This window comes from Saimiri boliviensis, chromosome 9, assembly GCF_048565385.1.
Source record: "Saimiri boliviensis isolate mSaiBol1 chromosome 9, mSaiBol1.pri, whole genome shotgun sequence".
Lineage (NCBI taxonomy): Eukaryota > Metazoa > Chordata > Mammalia > Primates > Cebidae > Saimiri > Saimiri boliviensis.
In genome coordinates, this window is record NC_133457.1 from 127,006,239 (window position 1) to 127,018,288 (window position 12,050).

At 49.9% G+C, this 12,050-nt stretch overlaps 1 protein-coding gene across 4 annotated transcripts in view; it reads left to right on the forward strand.

Annotated features, from left to right (window-relative positions):
- Positions 1 to 688: 688 nt before the first annotated feature.
- DNAJC5 (DnaJ heat shock protein family (Hsp40) member C5) overlaps positions 689 to 12,050 on the forward strand; it is a 43,149-nt gene continuing 31,787 nt past the window's right edge. The window contains exons 1-2 of one of the 4 annotated variants that reach the window (XR_745474.3): positions 689 to 849; positions 8,080 to 8,155. The gene's annotated coding sequence lies outside the window, so the exon portion shown is untranslated. Of the gene's footprint in view, positions 850 to 8,079; positions 8,172 to 12,050 lie in introns of all 4 variants that reach the window. The other 3 variants (XM_074406808.1, XM_074406807.1, XM_003932680.4) reach the window with 3 other exon arrangements.

Consider the following 12,050-nt stretch of genomic DNA (forward strand, 5'->3'; position numbering starts at 1 on the left):
CCCCACGCCCGCAGCGGGCCGACCGGGTGGGCAAGGGCAGAGGAAGAGCGGGCGGGCGCTCGGCGTCCTGCGCCTCCACGCCGTGTTTTGGTGACGATTCTGGGAGGGTGGCTGGGCGCTGGCGACGGCCTTGCAGTGAGTGGACAGGAAGGAAGGACGTCCCATCTCGGCGCTCCAGGGATGAGCAAATGTCAGTCCCACGACGGTGGCTCGGAGTGGGAGCGGCGGCGACGGTCCTCACCGTCTCCCACCAGCTCTCAGTTCTTTGATGAGAACGATTACGTTTTCTCAATCTTAAAGCGCTAAGTAAACTCAACGGCAAGACCAGTAAGCCTCGGACCTCTCTCTCTACGCGGTTCCCTGCAGCACGTGCCAGCCCACCCGGGGCCCGGGACCCACCTGCGGCCCCCAGAAGACTGGGAGGGCAGGCTCCGCCCCCGTGCTTTGGTCCCGCCCCATAACAGCCACGGCTAACCCCGCCCACTCGTGGGCGGAACCTCCGGCCGTCGCCTCTGCCCCGGGCTGTCACTCGGGGCTCCGCCCCCCGTAGGCGGAGCCTCCGCTCGGCGCTCTGTGCGCACGCGCAGCCGGTCCCGCCCGCGGCTCCGATCCGCCGGAGCCCACGTCCCTCCGGGAGCGCGCGCGCCGGTGCGGGTGCGTGCGTGAGCGTGCGCGTCCCCGCGGTCGCTGTCGCTGCCGGTGCTGCACCCGCGCCCTCCGCCGCCGCCGCCGCCGCCGCCGCCGCCGCCCGGGGTCTCCAGGCTGAGGAGTGCGTCGGCCGCTGCCCAGCAGCGCCGCGGAGCGGGGAGCGGAGCCGGCGGGAGGGCGGGCGGGCGGGCGGACGGGCAGGTGAGCTCGCTGCGGGCCGGCGGGCGGGTCGGCCCACGTCAGGCCGGGGCGGGCGGGGGCGGGGGCGCGGGCGGGCGGGGGCGGCGCGCCGGAGCCGGAAATGGCGGCGACCCCCGGGCCGGTCCCGCGCGGGCGCTCGGGGCCGGAGCCGCTGCGACGCCGCGGCCTCAGCCGGGCCGGGGCGGGGGCGCGGGAAGGTCGGCGCCGGGGCCTGCGGGAGCCGGGCCGGGCCCAGGTCCGCGCGCCCGCCCCCGGCCCTTGGGGTCTCCCGCCTCCCGCGGGACGACCCGAGAAGCTGAGGCACCGCTGGTTTTAGGGAGACAGGTCACCTGGTTTCTGGGTCGTCGTGTTTATGGCTCGGGGAACTGAAAATTGTTCCTTAACGCCCCGTAAATTAATCTTTCGGCCGTTGTAAATTCCAGAAAGCGTTTGGTTTGTAAGAAGAAAACCCGTTTTATATCCGCTTTATGCAAACGTTTTTAGCCACGCTCTATACTGAACTCTTAAGGAGAGAGTATTAGGAACTCATCCGTTCAGGTTCTAACTTGTTGGTGTTAAGTGTCTGGATTAAAGGCTCTTTTTCGTGTGCCGAAGCCATGATTTCTCAAATTCATTCAGTTGTGTCATACAGGAAAAGGAAGCAAAAATTTCAGCCTTATTTCTGTTTTCCGGCCTAGGCTTGGTTGGGAAGATTTGGTGGGGTTTAGAGACTTCTGCCCTTATTTGTCGATTTAGAAAAACCTATTCTAATGACAAAGTTACATCGCTCCATGTATTGTCATGGTTACCTGAAGGCAAAACTTTACCCAAAGCTTTTGAGGTTTAATGTTCGTTTATTTGCTTCTCTTTTTTAAAAAAGTCATGCTGAGTTTCAAGAATGAGTAATTTGTCAAACGGTAGATCAAATTAGAAGCCTGGATCTGAGGGCTCCGGGGAAGTTTCATGGTTCCCTTTTCGCTTGTATCGGTGCTTGTATCAGTGCTGTAGGACTCAGAGTGGCTCCAACTGGCTTCTGGCCCAGCAGAGAGCTGGAGGGGCCTGCTCTGGTTGGCTGGTTCTGTGGCCTCTGATGGACATCCCTGGCAATGGTGTTAATGAGCCTGCAGCATCTGAGTCCACCCACCCTCTAACCGTGGCCCCTGACTCACTCTCTACCTGCCGTAGCAGCCTCCTTGCTAGTTCTGAACAGACTCACATGCTCTGTCCTTGGATCTTCTTGGAATGCCTGGTGACTCCCTGCTTACAGTGCCACCTAACTTCCGGTCTCCCTTCCTCACCTCATTTTCCCACAGCACTGAATCCTAGTAATGTCCTGTTTTATGCATTTATCATACTTAATATTTTTCTATGAGGTGAGGTCCATGAAGAGACTATTTTGTGAAAAGAGCAGCTGCTGGCACGTGGTCTGGGCCCAGTAAATATTTGTTAGTGAATGAATGTGAGGAGCTTAGCAGCTGTGCATGGTGCTGGCCTTGTCACGTGGAAGTTGTTATGGGTGAGGACTGAGCAGGCAGAGGTAAGGGTTCCTGGAATGTAGGCCCTCAGGACAGAGAGCCACCAGCTCTCACCTGCCCACTGGGGAAAGACAGCCAGCTAAGAGGTGGCTTGGAAGGGTGCATGGGACCCTTGTAAATCTTTTTTTTGCAACTTTGAATCTATAATTGTGTTTCTATTTTTTTGTTATTATTCTAAGAAGAAATTAAAGCGTTTCTAAAAAGTCAGATCTGTTGGGGGTGGAGGTGGGGGGAGAGTGGCTCCCAGTGGCTCCTGCCTGTAATTCCAGCCCTTTGGGAGGCCAAGGTGGGCTGATCACTTGAGGTCAGGAGTTTGAGACCAGCCTGGCTAACATGGTGAAACCCTGTCTCTACTGAAAATACAAAATTAGCTGGATGTGATGGTGCACACCTGTAATCCCAGTTATTTGGGAGGCTGAAGCAGGAGAATCAAACCCGGGAGGCGGAAGTTGTAGTGAGCCGAGATGTCACTACTGCACTCCAGCCTGAGCGATAGAGCAAGACTCGGTCTCAAAAAAATGAAAGAAATAATTAAAAAAAAAAAGATCTGCCACTGGTAATAATGCCTTTAGAAATTTTGTCTTTGAATACCAGGAAAACCCCTACACGCTAGTCCTTATACTCTGTTGTGACGTTCGGTAATTAAGTAGTGTGAGGTGGAATGATCTGCCTGGCTCCTAATTCAGGAGAACTCCCTGAGAGTGACTGTTGCTGATCCACTTAGAATGAGGCCCATCAGCGGTGGTGCTATGACAGAGCAGCAGAGCCTGCTAAGCGACTCGCAGACTCCGGAGTTCTTCCCACAGCCTCCACCTCTTGCCCATGTTAACGCAGAGTGAGTGGGCTTCAGGGCTTCCCTGCATCCCTGAAGATGCGTGTATTACGTGGTTCGGAGATTGAACAGATGCTGTATGTTTCTCAGTCATTTTTGTTCCTCAGTTCCCCTTGCTTGTGGAGGGTGGATGCTGCTGAGCTCGGTTGTATGGCTACCCCTGTGACCAGCACCTTTGCTCAGGGTCTCCCTGTTAATCGTCAGACCTGGAACTTTTAGTCAAGTCTTCTCTAGACCAGGTTTTTTCTAAGTATTTGTTGACCACCTCCTTGGCACCACCAGGAAGAGCCATGTACAAGGTGCTGGTTGTGTTATCTTTAGAGCCCAGATGCGAGATGCCCACATGTATGCCTGGGGTATAGCAGTTCAATAGCTGTTTGTTGAATCAGTGACTAAAATGCAGTGGGGTGGGGAGTGATGATAAGGTAGAATTTTATCTAAATCAGGCAGTAAGGTGACTGATACCCAGTTAGGAGTACTGTGTCAGCAAATGAAAGCAGTTTTTCTCCATTGAGGCAATAGATCCCTGGGTCCTCAGGGGCCGGGTTAGAAGAAGCCATCTGTAGGGAAATGAAACGTGATGACTTGTTCGGCAGGAGAGGTGAAGAAGAGGCCCTGACACTCCGGTATCTCCAAGTGGGCGGTTAAAACTGTAGTGCTGGCGGGGCGCGGTGGCTCATGCCTGTAATCCCAGCACTTTGGAAGGCTGAGGCGGGCGGATCACGAGGTCAAGAGATGGAGACAATCCTGGCCAACATGGTGAAACCCTGTCTCTACTAAAAAAAAAAATGCAAAAAAAAAATTAGCTGGGCGTGGTGGCACGCACCTGTAGTCCCAGCTACTTGAGAGGCTGAGGCAGGAGAATTGCTTGAATCTGGGAGGCGGAGATTGCAGTGAGCCAAGATTGCGCCACTGCACTCCAGCCTGGCGTCTGGCGACAGAGCTAGACTTTCTCAAAGAAAAAAAAAAAAAACTGTAATGCTTCTAAAACGAGGCTCATTGTGATGTTCTGATGAGAACATTCTCATGCTGCAAAGTCCCGAGATGTGTCCAGGGAGCATGGCATAGGTCTTCCCACTGTGGCGGCAGACTCTGTGCTGGACCTTCCTTCCTAAAGGAGGACAAGACCAGGGCTCACATGACTGGGACTGCTCTGTCGCTCAGCCGCTGCATTCTGTAACATGAGGGTAGTGGTGCCTCCCCTGCCTGCCTGCTGGGAGAGAAAAGGAGACAATAAATGGAAAGGTGTCTCATCACCTGGTTCCGAAATAGAAGTGACAGAGATGCTGAAAAACAGTTATAGTCTTGTTTTATGAAAATGCTTCCCCTAATCTCGGAGCTGGGACTGCCTTGCCAGGACCCCTCAGGTAATGACATCCCTCAAGAGGATTACCAGCTAGTCTGTTACCAGTCTCAGGCAATTCAACCCAGAAGATTTAAGGATTAGATTACCCAGCAACCTTTAGTGTAGATTTTGTCTCTCCTCACCCTTTGCGTTAACTTCATGTGCGTTGTGTGTGAATGAGGAAGTGTGTTCTGCTTTACTGGTACATGGCAGACGTTTAAGGTCATTAGAATTAAAAAGTGTTTTAACCAAAGGAGAAAAATAAAAGAAAAAAGAAAAAATAGTTTTAACAATTTTTAACTTTTATGAGTTTTGTAAACATTGATATTTCACATTGAAGTTGCAGAAATTAGGACAGCATTGCATTTTCTTGCTCTTTTTTTTTTTTCCCCCTTTTTTGGGATGGAGTCTCATGCTCTCACACAGGCTGGAGTGCAATAGCAAGATCTCGGCTCACCACAACCTCCACCTCCTGGGTTCAAACGATTCTCCTGCCTCAGCCTCCCTAGTAGCTGGGATTGCAGGTGCCTCCCATAGCACCCAGCTAATTTTTGTATTTTTAGTAGAGACAGGGTTTGCCATGTTGGCCAGGCTGGTCTTGAACTCCTGACCTCAGGTGACCCACTCACCTCGGCCTTCCAAAGTGCTGGGATTATAAGTGTGAGCCACGGTGCCCGGCTCCAGGTTGGTCTTGAGCTCCTGGACTCAAGTGATCTTCATGCCTCAACCTCCCAGAATGTTAGAATGACTAGTGTGAGCCACTGTGTCTGGCCAGCATCTCATGCTAAAGAAAGAAGTGTTCAGACCAGGTTTGGGACATGTCTCTGAAAACTCTGGGCTGGTGCAGTGGCTCGTGTATGTAATCCCAGCACTTCGAGAGGGCAAGGCAGGCAGATAGCTTGAGTCCAGGAGTCAAGACCAGCCTGACCAACATGGCAAAACCCTGTCTTTACTAAAAATACAAAAATTAGCTGGTTGTAGTCCCAGTTTCTTGGGAGGCTGAGGTGTAGGATCACCTCAGCCCGGGAGGTTGAGGCTGCAGCAAGCCACAGTTGCGCTGCTGCACTCCAGCCTGGGAGACAGAGCAAGACACTGTCTCAAAAAAAACAAACAAAAAAAAGAAAGTTTTGTCCTGATCAGTAATCCCCTCCTCAGGACAGACCTGCATATGCCAGAATTTAACTTTGTTCCAAAATCGTTCTACACTTTACATGAATGGTTTGAAAAACTTATTTCTGTGCCAGAGAACTTTGTCATTTAGTCTTGACATATTAAACATGACTGGTATTTATAAATTTTGTGATGTTTCCTGAGTGCTTAGTATCCTTGAATGTGCATAAGAATGAACCTGATTTTTCATGAGTTTATAATTTTATTGTCCTTTTTAGTATTCTACTTTGAACATGTGTTACCAGGAGAAATGATAATTTACGAGATGAAGTGTCTAGAGTCATGTAGTGTCTGCATTGCTATGTTCAAGGCATTCTTTGTTTGTTTGTTTGAGACGGAGTCTTGCTCTGTCATCCAGGCTGGAGTGCAGTAGTGCGATCGTGGGTCACTGCAGCCTCTGCCTCCCAGGTTCAAGTGATTCTTCAGCCTCAGCCTCCTGAGTAACTGGAATTACAGGTGTGCACCACCACGTGTAATTCCTGGCTAATTTTTGTATTTTTAGTAGAGACAGGGTTTGGCCATGTTGGTCAGGCTGGTCTCGAACTCCTGGTGTCAGGTGATCTGCCCACTTCGGCCTCCCAAATTGCTGGGATTACAGGCCTGAGCCACTGTGCTTGACCTGTGTTCCGAGGCATTCTGCGCCCGTTGGTTATGAAATTATGATTCTGGCAGCTTGGAAGATGGAATAGATTCGCCAGCCCCATCGGCTGTGCCCTGCCCTCCTCGCCGTCTCTAGAGTGTGACTGACGTCCAGGAGAGTTCTCCCTGCCCTGTGCCTGTACTTTTTCCGGGTAGAGTGGAAATGTGTTCTAGTGAAACTGCAGAACCAAAATATCCTGTCTTACTCTAACCCTTGAAGAAGCGGGAGCTGAGTGCAGGTGCTAGAGGTCCCGTCTACGTGCTCCGCATCCGTCTCAGAATGGAGGCCAGCCCTGATCAGAGGCCTCTCCTCCGACTGAATGCAGGTGCTAGGGGTCCAGTCCAGGCGCTTCACATCCGTCTCAGAATGGAGGCCAGCCCTGGTCGGAGGCCTCAGCCCCTGCCTGGGCTGCAGGTGCCTGACAGGAGGAGTGACCGCGTCAGCAGAGGAAGTGTGCACCACCGCCTGGCTTTTATTTTTCTCCTGTTGGTAGGGAGGAGTAGCAGAGCAAATGTTTGATTTTTTTGGTGGGCAGGCCCATTGGATTTTTCTTTATTAAATAGGCTCGTCTTTTATTATAAGAGTGTTTCCCTAAGACAAGTAATGAGAGAAATTCTGGGTCCAGGAGCACAGACTGTTGCGTTTGTCATCTGTTGCCAAGTTTGTATCCCTCATGCAGTGTCTGTCTTTTTCCCTTTGCTCACACGGCATTTTAATGTAGTCTTTTGGTGTTAATTTAGCTACTGCAATAGGGCTTGCTATTAAAATCTGAGATTTTAAATTTTTATCAGTTGCAATAAATTTTATTAGTTCTCTCTTGATGTGTTCTTTAAAATAGGAAATTTCTTATGAGCCTGGTGTGGTGGCATGCATTGATGGTCTCAGCTGCTTGGGAGGCAAGGGCTGGAGGGTTGTTTGAGTCCACGCTGGGCAACATAGCAAGACCTTGTCTCTTAAAAAATGATAAATTTCTTGTTATAAATGGATTTTTTTTTTTTTTTTTTTGAGACAGAGTTTCACTCTTGTTGCCCAGGATGGAGTGCAATGGCATGATCTCAGCTCACTGCAACTTCTGCCTCCCAGGTTCAAACAATTCTCCTGCCTCAGCCTCCTGACTCACTGGGATTACAGGCTCCTGCCACCATGCCTGGCTAATTTTTTTTGTATTTTTAGTAGAAATGGGGTTTCATCATGTTGGCCAGGCTGGTCTTGAATTCCTGAGTTCAGGAGATCCACCTGCCTCAGCCTCCCAAACTGCTGGCATTACAGGTGTGAGCCACCGCGTCCGGCTCGTTTTTGTTTTTTTGAGATGGAGTTTTGCTCTTGTTGCCCAGGCTGGAGTACAGTGGCATGATCTCAGCTCACCTTCCAGGTTCAAGCGATTCTCCTGCCTCAGCCTCCCAAGTAGCTGGGATTGCAGGCATGTGCCACCACACCTGGTTAATTTGTATTTTTAGTAGAGACAGGGTTTCTCCATGTTGTTCAGTCTGGTCTCAAACTCCTGACCTCAGATGATCTGCCCTCCTCGGCCTCCCAAAGTGCTGGGATTACAGGCATGGGCCCCCAAGCCCGGCGTAAATGGACTTTTAAAAATGCACAAAACCAGCCAATGTCTGTATTTTAAATTAATTGAAAAAGAATCTGTATTCACATAAAGGTTTTACCTGGGCTGTATCCATCCTTTTTTTTTTTTTCTTTACAACAGAGTCTCACTTTGTCTCTTGCCCAGGTCAGAGTGGAGTGGCGCAGTCTCAGCTCACTGCATTCCCCCAGGCCCAAGCAGTCCTCCTGTCTCAGCCTTCCAAGTAAGTGGAACTTTAGGTGTGTGTCACCACAGTTGACCAATGTTTTAATTCTTGTGGAGATGGGGCGTCCTCATATGTTGCCCGTGTTGTCCTTGAACTCCTGGACTTGATCCTCCTGCCTTGGCCTCGCATGGTGGTGCGTGCCTACAATCTCAGTAGCTTAGACTCATCCTAACCCTCAGCTGAGACTGTAGGCTTGCACCACCTCACTGACTCGTCTCAGACTTTTAATAAGTCTCTTCACATAGAAATTTTTAAAATTTTTATTTTATTTTTTTTCATATTTTCCGCAGTATGATAGAAATTTTTAAAAAATTAAAATATAATGGGCTGGGCATGGTGGCTCACGCCTGTAATCTCAGCACTTTGGGAGGCCGAGGTGGGGAGATTGAGACCACCCTGGCCAACATTGTGAAACCCTGTATCTACTAAAAATACAAAAATTAGCTGGGCGTGGTGGCATGTGCCTGTAGTCCCAGCTACTCATGAGGCTGAGGCAGGAGAATCGCATCAACCTGGGAGGCAGAGGTTGCGGTGAGCTGAGATCATGCCACTGCACTCCAGCCTGGATGACAGAGCTAGACTCCATCTCAAAATAAATAAATAAATAAATAAAAATTTTTTGGCTAGGCATAGTGGCTCATGCCTGTAATCCCAGCACTTTGGGAGGCCAAGACGAGCAGATCACGAGGCAAGGAGTTGGAGACCAGCCTGGCCAACATGGTGAAACCCAGCCTCTAGTAAAAAACTAAAATTTGTGCGGGTGCGGTGACTCACGCCTGTAATCCCAGCACTTCGGGAGACTGAGGCTGGTAGCTCTCTTGAGTTCAGGAATTTTAGACCAGCGTGGACAGCAGGAGGAAACCCCGTCTCTACAGAAAATACAAAAGTTAGCTGGGCATGGTGGTGCGTGCCAGCAGTCCCAGCTGCTTGAGAGGCTGAGGTGGGAAGATCCCTTGAGCCTGGGAGGCGGAGGTTGCAGTGGGGGTGAAAAAGAGAATAGCCGCCGTCCAAATAGCAAACACTCTGAAGTGAGACAAACTGGAGCTTGCTGAGCAGGCATTCTGGGGCAAGGTTACCCAGTACCATTCGCCGTAATCCCCAGGACAGCCTTGCAGGGTGGGTCTTAAACAGTTTTTTAGATTCTCACATATAAAGGTATAATATTAACGAATAAGCACAAATAATGCCATCATACATGTTAAAATGACAATACAGAATTTACAAAATTACCTTTCTTCCTCCCCAAATTACTGCTTACCATACGGTTTCTGTTGGGACTGTTTCTCTTGCATCATCCTGTGGATTGGGTCACCCCAGCCGATTGTCACCAACAGACGGATGCACAGCACCCTCCTCTCTGCTGTGAGCACTGCTTAATTCATGTTATGAAAATGCTTTAAGATGAGGGCACTGTAACGCACATAGAATCTGAAGTGGCCTTGAACAGGCAACTGGTCCAGCTGCCTCTTAGTATGTCTTATTTCCAGGTGGGTGGATTGAGATGCATAGAGGTGTTCGTGGCATAGGCATCCTTGTGAATCTGCTCTAGTTTAGGATAAATAGGCAGAATTTTACTAATGCTGTTCCTGGCCTGGGCTAGTGGTCTTTACCCTGGACTCACTCTAGAACAGCTGTCCAACTGACTGACAGCTACCTCCACCTAAAGCCTTAAATCGACTTCTGTGTTTTTTTTTTTTTTTTTTTTTTTGAGACGGAGTTTCGCTCTTGTTACCCAGGCTGGAGTGCAATGGCGCGACCTCGGCTCACTGCAACCTCCGCCTCCTGGGTTCAGGCAATTCTCCTGCCTCAGCCTCCCGAGTAGCTGGGATTACAGGCATGCGCCACCATGCCCAGCTTCTTTTTTGTATTTTTAGTAGAGACGGGGTTTCACCATGTTGACCAGGATGGTCTTGATCTCTTGACCTTGTGATCCGCCCGCCTCGGCCTCCCAAAGTGCTGGGATTACAGGCGTGAGCCACCGTGCCCGGCTAATTTTTGTATTTTTAGTAGAGATGGGGTTTCACTATGTTGGCCACGCTGATCTTGAACTCCTGACCTCAAGTGATCCACCCAACTTGGCCTCTCAAAATATTGGGATTACAGGTGTGAGCCACTGTGCCCAGCTGGATTTTTTTGTTTTTGTTTTTGTTTTTTTTTTTTTTTTTGAGACGGAGTTTCGCTCTTGTGACCCAGAATGGAGTGCAATGGCGCGATCTCGGCTCACCGCAACCTCCGCCTCCTGGGCTCAGGCAATTTTCCTGCCTCAGCCTCCTGAGTAGCTGGGATTACAGGCACGCGCCACCACGCCCAGCTAGTTTTGTGTATTTTTAGTAGAGACGGGGTTTCACCATGTTGACCAGGATGGTCTCGATCTCTTGAGCTCGTGATCCACCCGCCTCGGCCTCCCAAAGTGCTGGGATTACAGGCTTGAGCCACCGCGCCCGGCGATTTTTTTGTTTTTAGAGACAGAGTCTCACTCTCCTGCCCAGGCTAGGGTACAGTGGTGCAGTTACCACTCACTGCAGCCTTGAACTCAAGTGATCCTCCCATCTCACCTTCCTGAGTAATTGGGATTTCAGGTGCGTGTCACCATGCCTGGCTAATTTTTTTCATGTTTTTTTGAGACATGGTCTCACTTTGAACTCTTGGCTTCAAGTGATTGTCCTGCCTCAGCTTCCAAAGTAGTTGCAGTTACAGGTGTGAGCTACCACACGTGGTGGATTTTTCTTTCTTTCTTTCTTTTGTTTTGATGGAGTCTGGCTCTTGTTGCCCACGCTGGAGTGTAATGGTGCAGTCTCAGCTCATTGCAATCTTCGCCTCCTGGGTTTAAGCAATTCTCCTTCCACAGCCTCCGTAGTAATTGGGACTACAGGTGTGTGCCACCGAGCCCAGCTAATTTTTGAGTTTTTTTTTTTTTTTTTTTTGAGACGGAGTTTCGCTCTTGTTACCCAGGCTGGAGTGCAATGGCACGATCTCAGCTCACCGCAACCTCTGCCTCATGGGTTCAGGCAATTCTCCTGCCTCAGCCTCCTGAGTAGCTGGGATTACAGGCACGCCCCACCATGCCCAGCTAATTTTTTGTATTTTTAGTAGAGACGGGGTTTCACCATGTTGACCAGGATGGTCTTGATCTCTTGACCTCGTGATCCACCCACCTCAGCCTCCCAAAGTGCTGGGATTACAGGCGTGAGCCACCGTGCCTGGCAGTTTTTGAATTTTTATTAGAGGTGGGGTTTTACCATGTTGGCCAGGCTGGTCTTGAACTCCTGACCTCCCGTGATCTGCCTTGGCCTGCCAAAGTGCTGGGATTACAGCCATGAACCACTGTGCCTGGCCCAGGATTTTTTTAAATTAAAGAAAGTATTTTTGGCCAGGAGCAGTGGCTCACGCCTATAATCGCAGCTGTTTGGGTGGCTGAGGCAGGTGGATCATGAGGTCAAGAGATTGAGACCATCCTGGCCAACATGATGAAACCCCATCTTTACTAAAAATACAAAATTAGTTGGGTATAGTGGCGTGTACCTGTAGTCCCATCTACTCGGGAGGCTGAGGCAGGAGAATCACTTGAACCCAGGAGGCGGAGGATGCAGTGAACTGAGATTGCACCACTGCACTCCAGCCTGGGCGACAGAGTGAGACTCCATCTAAAAAAAGGAAAATACTTTGTTATGCAACAATAATTTTTTTTTCTTTTTTTTTTCTTTTTTTTTATTTCTATGCAACAATAATTAATATGTCTTCAAGCTGAGAATAAAATATAGCCAACAAAACACGTATTTAGCTTTGCAAACTTTGTCTATATATGTACTTATTTTACTTGTATTTAAAAATATGGGACTGGGCACAGTGGCTCAAACCTGTAATCCCAGCACTTTGGGAGGCTGAAGCGGGT